This window comes from Lingula anatina, chromosome 5 (genome assembly GCF_051362555.1).
Source record: "Lingula anatina isolate TDL-2025a chromosome 5, LinAna3.0, whole genome shotgun sequence".
NCBI classification, from domain to species: Eukaryota; Metazoa; Brachiopoda; class Lingulata; order Lingulida; family Lingulidae; genus Lingula; species Lingula anatina.
This window is the reverse complement of record NC_141771.1, coordinates 20,564,364-20,581,647: the sequence shown is the minus strand read 5'-3', so window position 1 is coordinate 20,581,647 and position 17,284 is coordinate 20,564,364.

The window sequence follows — 17,284 nt, the reverse complement described above, 5'->3', positions numbered from 1 at the left end:
AAAAATGGATGGTCATTATGCTGTAAAACATTATGTAATATTGCATCAAAATTTGAAGAAACCCCTATTTTGGGCACTGCTCCCATGATGACCATTTAAGGAAAGTCATGTCACTTACTGTTCTCAAACTTACAGGAAAGAAACATGGGACTAAAATACAGCTTCAGTAGGCAATGCAGTCTGTTTGGTAAATTTTTCTGGTAGTTGAGCAGTTTTTTTGTGAAAATTTAATTTTTCACATATTGGCATTTTCAATGTATGACTTTGAAGTTCCATGATCCTGAAGACCTTTGCTTGTCACATTTTCTGAATATGCGTTATACTGATATTTTATAATTAATTGATGGTCATTATGCTGTTAAACATTATGTAATGTTGCATCAAAATTTGAAGAAACCCCTGTTTTGGGCACTGCTCCCATGATGACCATTTAAGGAAAATCGTGTCAATTACTGTTCTCAAACTTACAGGAAAGAAACATGGGTCTAAAATACAGCTTCAGTAGGCAATGCAGTCTGTTTGGTAAATTTTTCTGGCAATTAAACAGTTTTTTGTGAAAATGTAATTTTTCACATATTGGCATTTCCAAGGTGTGACTTAGAACCTCCACGGGCTTGAAGACCCATGCTTGTCACATTTTCTGAAAATTCATGACACTTATATTTTATTATTAAAAATCGATGGTCATTATGCCGTTAAGCATTATGTAATGTTGCATCAAAATAGAAGAAAACACAATTTTGGGTGCTGCTGCCTTGATGACCATTATGGGAAAACTGGGTTACTTATGACTGTCAAACTTTCAAAAAAGAAACACAGGACTAAAATGCAGCCTGAGTTGGAAAAGCAGTCTAATTACGGTAATTCTCCAATCTATACGAACGATTAAAATTAATTATTTTTGGAAGATAATCATTTTGTTCGTAAGGCTTGAAATTCAGTCTGCTAAAAATTGCCACGCGTTCGTATCCATTGAAATACGAATGGAATACGGCTGTACCGGAAATTATCTCCACTTACCTACATTGCTAAGTGTAAGCATTACTTTCAGATTAAATCACTGTGATCAGCTTTTAGCACAAACAAATTATTCTTGCGATATTGCAATGAATGAAAACAAACTAAACAAAAGTCGGGAATTCAAGTTAAGAAACAATTCCTTCATACTAAAGAGGTACATTTCTCCCAAGACAAGACAACATCGTTTTTCCCTGTTATGTTTTACCAAGACAGGACAACATCGTTTTTCCCAACTTCTGTCAAAAACAGACAAGAATATTTGCGTATCCAGTTGAATATTTTATTTAATGCGTATTTACTTTTAATATGATTTCACATATAGAAAATCTGCAATATTAATAATGTCACACACCCCCCATTTGGCCTACATAAATTTCTTCCGCCAAAACAAAATACTTGAAACTCCTCACAGTAGATATCACTGACGTTAATAGAGATTATACTTGATATGAAAAATAACATCAGCTCAATTCACGTCTATTTATGTAAGTCTTTTACAGCATATTAATTTGCACGCAATCAATGTAAACTTAATTAGAAAAAATACAGAAAACTGCAGGTAAATTTGTATAAAGTCATACGGCACCTTTATTTTTCACAATCACCAATATCAGTAAGGTTTACCTAATAGTTGTTCATGAGACAAGGTCTTTAACAAGGAAAAACAAACAAACAAAAAAGCAAACAACTCAAATTAGAAAAAGAAATACAATACAAGACAGAACTCCTCTTAAAAAATTTAATTTCCTAATGACTACCAAAAACAAAGAAAAACTCGATCATTGACTATGGATTTCTCATACTCTTCTGTTCTGCGTGGGTTTCACGTTTATAGATTTTACTGGAAACCAGTTATCGGTGAAACACCGATGGTGGATGTTGATGATCAGTCGGCCGGCAGAAGTTAAGAAATGATAATAAACAGTAAGTAATTTATGTGTACTGATGCTTTCAATAATTTCTAAATAACAATAGGGTTTTAAAACTGGCCTGCAGCTGCTGGCGGGCAGGTTGAGTCCTTCTATCGTCTCATTCAAAAACAGCACAAATACATGATAACAATCTCTCCTGTCAAGTGGCATTTCCTTTGTTTGGAACGGTGGTCTGAAAACTCGCTTTGACGAATCATGGGGCGAGTTTCAATTGGGCACACTTTCTTGCGTTCGGAAAATTTAAATTGTGCCCAAGGTGAGTTTAGCGATCGTTCGTACAGAACGGAGACAAAAAATTCAGATTCAGAGAAAAAACGTTTCGTTCGTAATTATTGCGGTGTTCGTATAGATTGGAGAATTACCGTAGCTTCTTTTTCTGGAAGCTATACATTTTAGTGTAATATTCATTATCTTTTTGGCATATTCATTGTGGGACTCAGAGCTCCCATGGACATGAAGCCGAATGGTAATCATATTTTCTACATGTCCATCCTATTTATAGTCAATCAACAAAAATTGGTGATAATTATTCTCTAATTTATTATGTAATGTTACATCAAAATTGACAACAATCTTTTTGCACTGCTACTGCAAACATTATGAAAAGAAAACTGTGCTACTTATTATCATTTTTAACCTACAAGTACGATTTTTAGGATTGGCCTTCAGCTTATATAAGAAAACCAGCTCTATTGGATTATCATTTTTATTGAATTTATGCATTTTTTGTGAAATTTTCATATTTCTCATTCTGGCACTTTCTAAGTATAAACTTGAACTCCGATGGGCCTGAAGCCTTATGCTTTTAATTTCGTCTGTGTTACCTGTTGTGCATAAGTTGATGTTGACTGTGCAGTTAAACATAATGTATTATTGCATCAGGATTGGTAGTCTCCTATTTTGGGCATTATGGTTTTGTGCTTTTCTTAAAGTGTGACTTATGGGCCTAAAGACCTTTGAGTGGGTCAGTCTGTTAATTACCCTTGGGTATCACTAGATTAATTTCAGAGTTATAAAGTCATTTGCCTTAATAGGCTATTAAATGAGATTACATAAGGCACACTTGTTGATATTTCCCTGTAAACTCCCAAAGGTAAAGCTCTCTGCTAGATTAATAATAAGGAAGCAGTGATAATTAAGCAGGTAAATTTTGTTTAATATTGCAAATAAGTTTTAAATTATATATATATATATATATATATATATATATATATATATATATATATATATATATATATATATATATATATATATATATATATATATCAAACTGGAAGATTAAAAGTTTGAATAGCATCTTCATTGGAATTATATTTACCTCAAGCTCTGCCAAGGAGGTCATATTTTCACCCCCGTTTGTCTGTCATCCACATAACACAAAAAGTTATGGACTGATTTTGCAGAAATTTTCAGGAACTGTCGGAAGTGGGCCAATAATCAATCAATTATCAATAATAATCAACAATTGCTGCCTTGGCAAAGGTCTGCACTCTCAAAGTGCTTTTCTAGCTTTGTTATGTTTTCCTTTATAATTTTTTCTCAAACACTTGCATTTGTGACTTTTAACTCTCATCTGCCTGGGGCTCTGCACATTTTCTGTATTTCCACATAAGCAGTTGTATAGTTTTTTATGTCTTTAAACATTATGTAATATTATTTTATGCACTGTCATCATTTTTCAAATATTGAGAGTTTCATAATGTGAATTTGAACTCTCATGGTCCTGAAACAGTAATTTTATTGAAGGGGTGGACCATCTTCTGGGTCTTCCTGAAGACAGTCAGGTTATTAAGTTTATATTGACTGGTATCTATTTTTTTCTGTTGGAAGACCATCAAAATGGAGGATGGATCAACATAGATACTTTGTAATACTGTCAGAAAATATCTCTGGGTCCGCTCCCGTTATTGACCATGTTACCTGTTGTGCAAGATTAAAATTCAGTGTTGACTGACAGTGCTATTATAAGCATTATTTATTATTGCATCAAAATTGACAAAATGACCTTTTTTGCATCTTTATTTTCTGTTTTTTGTCTGTACATTTGACAGCTTTGCTGCCTTGTATATTTTGAAAGTGACAAGGGTTAATGTTACCTGTTTGGAGTTGGAGGTGCAGGAGTCAAGGATTCGCTTAGCAAAAGTCTTGATACAGAGAAAATTTCATGCATACATTCCGATGCCTGTGCTTTGTGTGTTGTGACGTTCAGTGTGTCTGTATGTATTCTAATCACTGTCTGTATATGTCTATTGTCGCTGTATGTTTTTATTATAATATAATAATATATTTTTGTCACTGTAATCATTTTGGAAAATTGTCTCGTGGTTCCACTGTTTTAAATATTTTCAAGGTGACAAAGCTTTATATTATCTGTTTTAGTGGGGGGGGGGGGGGGGGGGGGGTCAAGGATTCGCTTAGCAAAAATCCTGATATAGACAAAATTTCTTGTATATATTGTGATGCCCATACATTGTCTGTTGTGAAATTGGTTGTGTCTGTATGTATTCTGATCACTGTCTATATCTGTTGTCGCTGCATGTTTTTATTAATATAATATAATATAATATAATATAATATAATATAATATAATATATTTTGACCACTGTGTTATTTCTGTTTTTTAACTATACTGTATGTGTCTATAAATATATTTTTTATTGATGATGTGTTATCTGTTTTCAGTAGAGATGGAGGTGTGTTTTGTGGATGATCATCACACAGAGGACAGCTGACCTGATCACAACCTCTCAACCTCAGCACAGGTCAGTGCAACAATGATATTACCATACTGATGATTCTTTTTAATCGAACTGTGACCATCGACAATATATGTGGTACCTGAGAAATTATCATTTGGGAAAATTGTCACGTAGGTTGCACTGTTTTAAATATTTTCAAGGAGACAAGGCTTAATATTATCTGTTTGGAGTTGGGGGTCAAGGATTTGCTTAGAAAAAACTCTTGATATAAACAAAATTTCTTGTATATATTGTGATGCCTGTACATTGTCTGTTGTGAAATTGGATGGGTCTGCATGTATTCTGATCACTGTCTATGTCAGTTATCGCTGTATGTTTTTATTATAATATGAAAAAAATAATGTATTTTGGTCACTGTAATTTCTGTGTTATAACCACTGTATGTGTCTATAAATATATTTTTTATTGATGATGTATTATCTGTTTTCAGTAGAGATGAAGGTGTGTTTACTGGATTATCATAACACTGAGGACAGCTGAGCTTAATTCAACCTCGCAACCTCAGCACAGGTCAGTGCAACAATGATATTGCCATACTGATGATTCTTTTAAATTGAACTGTGACCATCGACAATATATGTGGTACCTGAGAAATTATCATTTGGGAAAATTGTCAAGTAAGTTCCAGTCTGTTTTATATATTTTGAAAGTGACAAGGGTTAATGTTACCTGTTTGGAGTTGGAGGTGCAGGAGTCAAGGATTCGCTTAGCAAAAGTCTTGATACAGAGAAAATTTCATGCATACATTCCGATGCCTGTGCTTTGTGTGTTGTGGCGTTCAATGTGTCTGTATGTATTCTAATCACTGTCTATATATGTCTATTGTCGCTGTATGTTTTTATTATAATATAATAATATATTTTTGTCACTGTAATCATTTTGGAAAATTGTCTCGTGGTTCCACTGTTTTAAATATTTTCAAGGTGACAAGGCTTAATATTATCTGTTTTAGTTGGGGGGGGGGGGGGGGTCAAGGATTCACTTAGCAAAAATCCTGATATAGACAAAATTTCTTGTATATATTGTGATGCCTGTACATTGTCTGTTGTGAAATTGGTTGTGTCTGTATTCTGATCACTGTCTATATCTGTTGTCGCTGCATGTTTTTTTTATAATATAATATAATATAATATAATATAATATAATATAATATAATATAATATATTTTGACCACTGTGTTATTTCTGTTTTTTAACTATACTGTATGTGTATATAAGTATATTTTTTATTGATGATGTATTATCTGTTTTCAGTAGAGATGAAGGTGTGTTTTCTGGATGATCATCACACAGAGGACAGCTGAGCTGATCACAACCTCGCAACCTCAGCACAGGTCAGTGCAACAATGATATTGCCATACTGATGATTGTTTTTAATCGAACTGTGATCATCGACACTATATGTACGTGGTACCTGAGAAATTATCATTTTGGAAAATTGTAACTTAGGTTCTAGTCTGTTTTATATATTTTGAAGGTGACAAGGGTTAATGTTACCTGCTTGGAGTTGGGGGTGGGAGGGGGGGGAGTCAAGGATTCGCTTAGCAAAAGTCTTGATACAGAGAAAATTTCATGCATACATTCCGATGCCTGTGCTTTGTGTGTTGTGACGTTCAATGTGTCTGTATGTATTCTAATCACTGTCTATATATGTCTATTGTCGCTGTATGTTTTTATTATAATATAATAATATATTTTTGTCACTGTAATCATTTTGGAAAATTGTCTCGTGGTTCCACTGTTTTAAATATTTTCAAGGTGACAAGGCTTTATATTATCTGTTTTAGTGGGGGGGGGGGGGGGTCAAGGATTCGCTTAGCAAAAATCCTGATATAGACAAAATTTCTTGTATATATTGTGATGCCCATACATTGTCTGTTGTGAAATTGGTTGTGTCTGTATGTATTCTGATCACTGTCTATATCTGTTGTCGCTGCATGTTTTTATTATAATATAATATAATATAATATAATATAATATAATATAATATAATATAATATAATATAATATAATATAATATAATATAATATATTTTGACCACTGTGTTATTTCTGTTTTTTAACTATACTGTATGTGTCTATAAATATATTTTTTATTGATGATGTGTTATCTGTTTTCAGTAAAGATGGAGGTGTGTTTTGTGGATGATCATCACACAGAGGACAGCTGAACTGATCACAACCTCGCAACCTCAGCACAGGTCAGTGCAACAATGATATTACCATACTGATGATTCTTTTTAATCGAACTGTGACCATCGACAATATATGTGGTACCTGAGAAATTATCATTTGGGAAAATTGTCACGTAGGTTGCACTGTTTTAAATATTTTCAAGGAGACAAGGCTTAATATTATCTGTTTGGAGTTGGGGGTGGGAGGGGGGGGGTGTTAAGGATTTGCTTAATAAAAATATTGATATAAACAAAATTTCTTGTATATATTGTGATGCCTGTACATTGTCTGTTGTGAAATTGGATGGGTCTGTATGTATTCTGATCACTGTCTATGTCAGTTATCGCTGTATGTTGGGGGTGGGAGGGGGGGAGTCAAGGATTCGCTTAGCAAAAGTCTTGATACAGAGAAAATTTCATGCATACATTCCGATGCCTGTGCTTTGTGTGTTGTGACGTTAAATGTGTCTGTATGTATTCTAATCACTGTCTATATATGTCTATTGTCGCTGTATGTTTTTATTATAATATAATAATATATTTTTGTCACTGTAATCATTTTGGAAAATTGTCTCGTGGTTCCACTGTTTTAAATATTTTCAAGGTGACAAGGCTTAATATTATCTGTTTTAGTGGGGGGGGGGGGGGGGGGTCAAGGATTCACTTAGCAAAAATCCTGATATAGACAAAATTTCTTGTATATATTGTGATGCCTGTACATTGTCTGTTGTGAAATTGGTTGTGTCTGTATTCTGATCACTGTCTATATCTGTTGTCGCTGCATGTTTTTTTTATAATATAATATAATATAATATAATATAATATAATATAATATAATATAATATAATATAATATATTTTGACCACTGTGTTATTTCTGTTTTTTAACTATACTGTATGTGTATATAAGTATATTTTTTATTGATGATGTATTATCTGTTTTCAGTAGAGATGAAGGTGTGTTTTCTGGATGATCATCACACAGAGGACAGCTGAGCTGATCACAACCTCGCAACCTCAGCACAGGTCAGTGCAACAATGATATTGCCATACTGATGATTGTTTTTAATCGAACTGTGATCATCGACACTATATGTGGTACCTGAGAAATTATCATTTTGGAAAATTGTAACTTAGGTTCTAGTCTGTTTTATATATTTTGAAGGTGACAAGGGTTAATGTTACCTGCTTGGAGTTGGGGGTGGGAGGGGGGGGAGTCAAGGATTCGCTTAGCAAAAGTCTTGATACAGAGAAAATTTCATGCATACATTCCGATGCCTGTGCTTTGTGTGTTGTGACGTTCAATGTGTCTGTATGTATTCTAATCACTGTCTATATATGTCTATTGTCGCTGTATGTTTTTATTATAATATAATAATATATTTTTGTCACTGTAATCATTTTGGAAAATTGTCTCGTGGTTCCACTGTTTTAAATATTTTCAAGGTGACAAGGCTTTATATTATCTGTTTTAGTGGGGGGGGGGGGGTCAAGGATTCGCTTAGCAAAAATCCTGATATAGACAAAATTTCTTGTATATATTGTGATGCCCATACATTGTCTGTTGTGAAATTGGTTGTGTCTGTATGTATTCTGATCACTGTCTATATCTGTTGTCGCTGCATGTTTTTATTATAATATAATATAATATAATATAATATAATATAATATAATATAATATAATATAATATAATATAATATATTTTGACCACTGTGTTATTTCTGTTTTTTAACTATACTGTATGTGTCTATAAATATATTTTTTATTGATGATGTGTTATCTGTTTTCAGTAAAGATGGAGGTGTGTTTTGTGGATGATCATCACACAGAGGACAGCTGAACTGATCACAACCTCGCAACCTCAGCACAGGTCAGTGCAACAATGATATTACCATACTGATGATTCTTTTTAATCGAACTGTGACCATCGACAATATATGTGGTACCTGAGAAATTATCATTTGGGAAAATTGTCACGTAGGTTGCACTTTTTTAAATATTTTCAAGGAGACAAGGCTTAATATTATCTGTTTGGAGTTGGGGGTGGGGGGGGGGGTGTTAAGGATTTGCTTAATAAAAATATTGATATTAACAAAATTTCTTGTATATATTGTGATGCCTGTACATTGTCTGTTGTGAAATTGGATGGGTCTGTATGTATTCTGATCACTGTCTATGTCAGTTATCGCTGTATGTTGGGGGTGGGAGGGGGGGAGTCAAGGATTCGCTTAGCAAAAGTCTTGATACAGAGAAAATTTCATGCATACATTCCGATGCCTGTGCTTTGTGTGTTGTGACGTTAAATGTGTCTGTATGTATTCTAATCACTGTCTATATATGTCTATTGTCGCTGTACGTTTTTATTATAATATAATAATATATTTTTGTCACTGTAATCATTTTGGAAAATTGTCACGTGCTTCCACTGTTTTAAATATTTTCAAGGTGACAAGGCTTTATATTGTCTTTTTGGTGTTTTTTTTTGGGGGGGGAGGGGGGGACGAGAATTCGCTGAGCAAAAATCTTGATACATAGACAAAATTTCTTGTATATATTGTAATGCCCGTACATTGTCTGTTGTGAAATTGGATGTGTCTGTATGTATTCTGATCACTGTCTATATATGTCTATTGTCGCTGTATGTTTTTATTATAATATAATAATATATTTTGGTCACTGTAATTTCTTTGTTATAACCACTGTACGTGTCTTTAAATATATTTTTTATTGATGATGTGTTATCTGTTTTCAGTAGAGATGGAGGTGTGTTTTGTGGATGATCATCACACAGAGAACAGCTGAGCTGATCGCAACCTCGCAACCTCAGCACAGGTCAGTGCAACAATGATATTGCCATACTGATGATTCTTTTAAATCGAACTGTGACCATCGACAATATATGTGGTACCTGAGAAATTATCATTTGGGAAAATTGTCAAGTAAGTTCCAGTCTGTTTTATATATTTTGAAAGTGACAAGGGTTAATGTTACCTGTTTGGAGTTGGAGGTGCAGGAGTCAAGGATTCGCTTAGCAAAAGTCTTGATACAGAGAAAATTTCATGCATACATTCCGATGCCTGTGCTTTGTGTGTTGTGACGTTCAATGTGTCTGTATGTATTCTAATCACTGTCTATATATGTCTATTGTCGCTGTATGTTTTTATTATAATATAATAATATATTTTTGTCACTGTAATCATTTTGGAAAATTGTCACATGCTTCCACTGTTTTAAATATTTTCAAGGTGACAAGGCTTAATATTATCTGTTTGGAGTTGGGGGGGGGGGGTGTCAAGGATTCGCTTAGCAAAAATCCTGATATAGACAAAATTTCTTGTATATATTGTGATGCCCATACATTGTCTGTTGTGAAATTGGTTGTGTCTGTATGTATTCTGATCACTGTCTATATCTGTTGTCGCTGCATGTTTTTATTATAATATAATATAATATAATATGATATAATATAATATAATATAATATAATATAATATAATATAATATAATATAATATAATATATTTTGACCACTGTGTTATTTTTGTTTTTTAACTATACTGTATGTGTATATAAGTATATTTTTTATTGATGATGTATTATCTGTTTTCAGTAGAGATGAAGGTGTGTTTTCTGGATCATCATCACAACGAGGACAGCTGACCTGATCACAACCTCGCAACCTCAGCACAGATAAGATTATGTTGGTATTAGATCAGGCTGGTCGAATTACATGGGCGACAAAAATTAAAGAAATACTTTTTAGATATGGTTTTGGGTTTGTATGGTACAATCAGGGTGTTGAGAATGAGATATATTTTTTAGAAATTTTTAAGACAAGAATGAAAGATTGCTACATTCAAGAATGGAACGGCCAGTTACAGAACTCGTCTAAATTAAATTTGTATTGTATATTTAAATCTGTATTTCAAAAAGAAAATTATTTATTGTTGAATCTCCCGAAAGCGCACTTAGCTGCTTTCGCCAGGCTCAGGTGTGGAAACCATAATCTTATGATTGAAAAAGGTAGACATGACAACATACCCTCGAACGAGAGGGTATGCACAATATGTAAGGACGAAATAGAAAACGAATATCACTTTTTGTTAACATGTGAGATGTACAGGGACTTAAGAACAAAATATATACCAAACAGGTACACCTGTCAACCAAATATCCAAAGGTTTAGACAGCTTATGTCTTCCAATGACAGAGATTTGATGATTAACCTGATTAATTATGTTTATTATGCCTTTAGAAAAAGAGAATCTTTTTTTGCAACGGATAGTGCACGTACATGAGCTCTCCGCATGCGCAATAGTTACGTTATATGAACCATTTACATTTGTAATCTGGGCAAATGCCTTTATACGAAAATAAATATCTTGAAAAAAAAAAAAAAAAAAAAAACCTCAGCACAGGTCAGTACAACAATGATATTGCCATACTGATGATTCTTTTTAATCGAACTGTGACCATCGACAATATATGTAGTACCTGAGAAATTATCATTTGGGAAAATTGTCACGTAGGTTTCACTGTTTTAAATATTTTCAAGGAGACAAGGCTTAATATTATCTTTTTGGAGTTGGGGGTGGGAGGGGGGGTCAAGGATTTGCTTAACAAAAATCTTGATATAAACAAAATTTCTTGTATATATATTGTGATGCCTGTACATTGTCTGTTGTGAAATTGGATGGGTCTGTATGTATTCTGATCACTGTCTATGTCAGTTATCGCTGTATGTTTTTATTATAATATAATATAATATAATATAATATTATATGATATGATATAATATAATATAATATAATATAATATAATATAATATAATATAATATATTTTGACCACTGTGTTATTTCTGTTTTTTAACTATACTGTATGTGTCTATAAATATATTTTTTATTGATGATGTGTTATCTGTTTTCAGTAGAGATGGAGTTGTGTTTTGTGGATGATCATCACACAGAGGACAGCTGAGCTGATCACAACCTCTCAACCTCAGCACAGGTCAGTGCAACAATGATATTACCATACTGATGATTCTTTTTAATCGAACTGTGACCATCGACAATATATGTGGTACCTGAGAAATTATCATTTGGGAAAATTGTCACGTAGGTTGCACTGTTTTAAATATTTTCAAGGAGACAAGGCTTAATATTATCTGTTTGGAGTTGGGGGTGGGAGGGGGGGGGTCAAGGATTCGCTTACCAAAAATCTTGATATAAACAAAATTTCTTGTATATATATTGTGATGCCTGTACATTGTCTGTTTTGAAATTGGATGGGTCTGTATGTATTCTGATCACTGTCTATATCTGTTGTCGCTGCATGTTTTTATTATAATATAATATAATATAATATAATATAATATAATATAATATAATATAATATAATATAATATATTTTGACCACTTTGTTATTTCTGTTTTTTAACTATACTGTATGTGTCTATAAATATATTTTTTATTGATGATGTGTTATCTGTTTTCAGTAGAGATGGAGGTGTGTTTTGTGGATGATCATCACACAGAGGACAGCTGAGCTGATCACAACCTCTCAACCTCAGCACAGGTCAGTGCAACAATGATATTACCATACTGATGATTCTTTTTAATCGAACTGTGACCATCGACAATATATGTGGTACCTGAGAAATTATCATTTGGGAAAATTGTCACGTAGGTTGCACTGTTTTAAATATTTTCAAGGAGACAAGGCTTAATATTATCTGTTTGGAGTTGGGGGTGGGAGGGGGGGGGTCAAGGATTCGCTTACCAAAAATCTTGATATAAACAAAATTTCTTGTATATATATTGTGATGCCTGTACATTGTCTGTTTTGAAATTGGATGGGTCTGTATGTATTCTGATCACTGTCTATATCTGTTGTCGCTGCATGTTTTTATTATAATATAATATAATATAATATAATATAATATAATATAATATAATATATTTTGACCACTTTGTTATTTCTGTTTTTTAACTATACTGTATGTGTCTATAAATATATTTTTTATTGATGATGTGTTATCTGTTTTCAGTAGAGATGGAGGTGTGTTTTGTGGATGATCATCACACAGAGGACAGCTGAGCTGATCACAACCTCTCAACCTCAGCACAGGTCAGTGCAACAATGATATTACCATACTGATGATTCTTTTTAATCGAACTGTGACCATCGACAATATATGTGGTACCTGAGAAATTATCATTTGGGAAAATTGTCACGTAGGTTGCACTGTTTTAAATATTTTCAAGGAGACAAGGCTTAATATTATCTGTTTGGAGTTGGGGGTGGGAGGGGGGGGGTCAAGGATTCGCTTAGCAAAAATCTTGATATAAACAAAATTTCTTGTATATATTGTGATGCCTGTACATTGTCTGTTGTGAAATTGGATGGGTCTGTATGTATTCTGATCACTGTCTATGTCAGTTATCGCTGTATGTTTTTATTATAATATAAAAAAAATAATGTATTTTGGTCACTGTAATTTCTGTGTTATAACCACTGTATGTGTCTATAAATATATTTTTTATTGATGATGTATTATATGTTTTCAGTAGAGATGAAGGTGTGTTTACTGGATTATCATAACACTGAGGACAGCTGAGCTTAATTCAACCTCGCAACCTCAGCACAGGTCAGTGCAACAATGATATTGCCATACTGATGATTCTTTTTTATCGAACTGTGATCATCGACACTATATGTGGTACCTGAGAAATTATCATTTGGGAAAATTGTAACTTAGGTTCTAGTCTGTTTTATATATTTTGAAGGTGACAAGGGTTAATGTTACCTGCTTGGAGTTGGGGGTGGGAGGGGGAGAGTCAAGGATTCGCTTAGCAAATGTCTTGATAAAGAGAAAATTTCATGCATACATTCCGGTGCCTGTGCTTTGTGTGTTGTGACGTTAAATGTGTCTGTATGTATTCTAATCACTGTCTATATATGTCTATTGTTGCTGTATGTTTTTATTATAATATAATAATATATTTTTGTCACTGTAATCATTTTGGAAAATTGTCACGTGCTTCCACTTTTTTAAATATTTTCAAGGTGACAAGGCTTTATATTGTCTTTTTGGAGTTTGGGGGGGGGGGGGGGACAAGAATTCGCTGAGCAAAAATCTTGATACATAGACAAAATTTCTTGTATATATTGTAATGCCCGTACATTGTCTGTTGTGAAATTGGATGTGTCTGTATGTATTCTGATCACTGTCTATATATGTCTATTGTCACTGTATGTTTTTATTATAATATAATAATATATTTTGGTCACTGTAATTTCTTTGTTATAACCACTGTACGTGTCTTTAAATGTATTTTTTATTGATGATGTGTTATCTGTTTTCAGTAGAGATGGAGGTGTGTTTTCTGGATGATTATCACACAGAGGACAGCTGAGCTGATCACAACCTTGCAACCTCAGCGCAGGTCAGTGCAACAATGATATTACCATACTGATGATTCTTTTTAATCGAACTGTGACCATCGACAATATATGTGGTACCTGAGAAATTATCATTTGGGAAAATTGTCACGTAGGTTGCACTGTTTTAAATATTTTCAAGGAGACAAGGCTTAATATTATCTGTTTGGAGTTGGGGGTGGGAGGGGGGGGGGGTGTTAAGGATTTGCTTAATAAAAATATTGATATTAACAAAATTTCTTGTATATATTGTGATGCCTGTACATTGTCTGTTGTGAAATTGGATGGGTCTGTATGTATTCTGATCACTGTCTATGTCAGTTATCGCTGTATGTTGGGGGTGGGAGGGGGGGAGTCAAGGATTCGCTTAGCAAAAGTCTTGATACAGAGAAAATTTCATGCATACATTCCGATGCCTGTGCTTTGTGTGTTGTGACGTTAAATGTGTCTGTCTGTATGTATTCTAATCACTGTCTATATATGTCTATTGTCGCTGTACGTTTTTATTATAATATAATAATATATTTTTGTCACTGTAATCATTTTGGAAAATTGTCACGTGCTTCCACTGTTTTAAATATTTTCAAGGTGACAAGGCTTTATATTGTCTTTTTGGTGTTTTTTTTTGGGGGGGGAGGGGGGGACGAGAATTCGCTGAGCAAAAATCTTGATACATAGACAAAATTTCTTGTATATATTGTAATGCCCGTACATTGTCTGTTGTGAAATTGGATGTGTCTGTATGTATTCTGATCACTGTCTATATATGTCTATTGTCGCTGTATGTTTTTATTATAATATAATAATATATTTTGGTCACTGTAATTTCTTTGTTATAACCACTGTACGTGTCTTTAAATATATTTTTTATTGATGATGTGTTATCTGTTTTCAGTAGAGATGGAGGTGTGTTTTGTGGATGATCATCACACAGAGAACAGCTGAGCTGATCGCAACCTCGCAACCTCAGCACAGGTCAGTGCAACAATGATATTGCCATACTGATGATTCTTTTAAATCGAACTGTGACCATCGACAATATATGTGGTACCTGAGAAATTATCATTTGGGAAAATTGTCAAGTAAGTTCCAGTCTGTTTTATATATTTTGAAAGTGACAAGGGTTAATGTTACCTGTTTGGAGTTGGAGGTGCAGGAGTCAAGGATTCGCTTAGCAAAAGTCTTGATACAGAGAAAATTTCATGCATACATTCCGATGCCTGTGCTTTGTGTGTTGTGACGTTCAATGTGTCTGTATGTATTCTAATCACTGTCTATATATGTCTATTGTCGCTGTATGTTTTTATTATAATATAATAATATATTTTTGTCACTGTAATCATTTTGGAAAATTGTCACATGCTTCCACTGTTTTAAATATTTTCAAGGTGACAAGGCTTAATATTATCTGTTTGGAGTTGGGGGGGGGGGGGGGTGTCAAGGATTCGCTTAGCAAAAATCCTGATATAGACAAAATTTCTTGTATATATTGTGATGCCCATACATTGTCTGTTGTGAAATTGGTTGTGTCTGTATGTATTCTGATCACTGTCTATATCTGTTGTCGCTGCATGTTTTTATTATAATATAATATAATATAATATAATATGATATAATATAATATAATATAATATAATATAATATAATATATTTTGACCACTGTGTTATTTTTGTTTTTTAACTATACTGTATGTGTATATAAGTATATTTTTTATTGATGATGTATTTTCTGTTTTCAGTAGAGATGAAGGTGTGTTTTCTGGATCATCATCACAACGAGGACAGCTGACCTGATCACAACCTCGCAACCTCAGCACAGATAAGATTATGTTGGTATTAGATCAGGCTGGTCGAATTACATGGGCGACAAAAATTAAAGAAATACTTTTTAGATATGGTTTTGGGTTTGTATGGTACAATCAGGGTGTTGAGAATGAGATATATTTTTTAGAAATTTTTAAGACAAGAATGAAAGATTGCTACATTCAAGAATGGAACGGCCAGTTACAGAACTCGTCTAAATTAAATTTGTATTGTATATTTAAATCTGTATTTCAAAAAGAAAATTATTTATTGTTGAATCTCCCGAAAGCGCACTTAGCTGCTTTCGCCAGGCTCAGGTGTGGAAACCATAATCTTATGATTGAAAAAGGTAGACATGACAACATACCCTCGAACGAGAGGGTATGCACAATATGTAAGGACGAAATAGAAAACGAATATCACTTTTTGTTAACATGTGAGATGTACAGGGACTTAAGAACAAAATATATACCAAACAGGTACACCTGTCAACCAAATATCCAAAGGTTTAGACAGCTTATGTCTTCCAATGACAGAGATTTGATGATTAACCTGATTAATTATGTTTATTATGCCTTTAGAAAAAGAGAATCTTTTTTTGCAACGGATAGTGCACGTACATGAGCTCTCCGCATGCGCAATAGTTACGTTATATGAACCATTTACATTTGTAATCTGGGCAAATGCCTTTATACGAAAATAAATATCTTGAAAAAAAAAAAAAAAAAAAAAACCTCAGCACAGGTCAGTACAACAATGATATTGCCATACTGATGATTCTTTTTAATCGAACTGTGACCATCGACAATATATGTAGTACCTGAGAAATTATCATTTGGGAAAATTGTCACGTAGGTTTCACTGTTTTAAATATTTTCAAGGAGACAAGGCTTAATATTATCTTTTTGGAGTTGGGGGTGGGAGGGGGGGTCAAGGATTTGCTTAACAAAAATCTTGATATAAACAAAATTTCTTGTATATATATTGTGATGCCTGTACATTGTCTGTTGTGAAATTGGATGGGTCTGTATGTATTCTGATCACTGTCTATGTCAGTTATCGCTGTATGTTTTTATTATAATATAATATAATATAATATAATATAATATTATATGATATGATATAATATAATATAATATAATATAATATAATATAATAT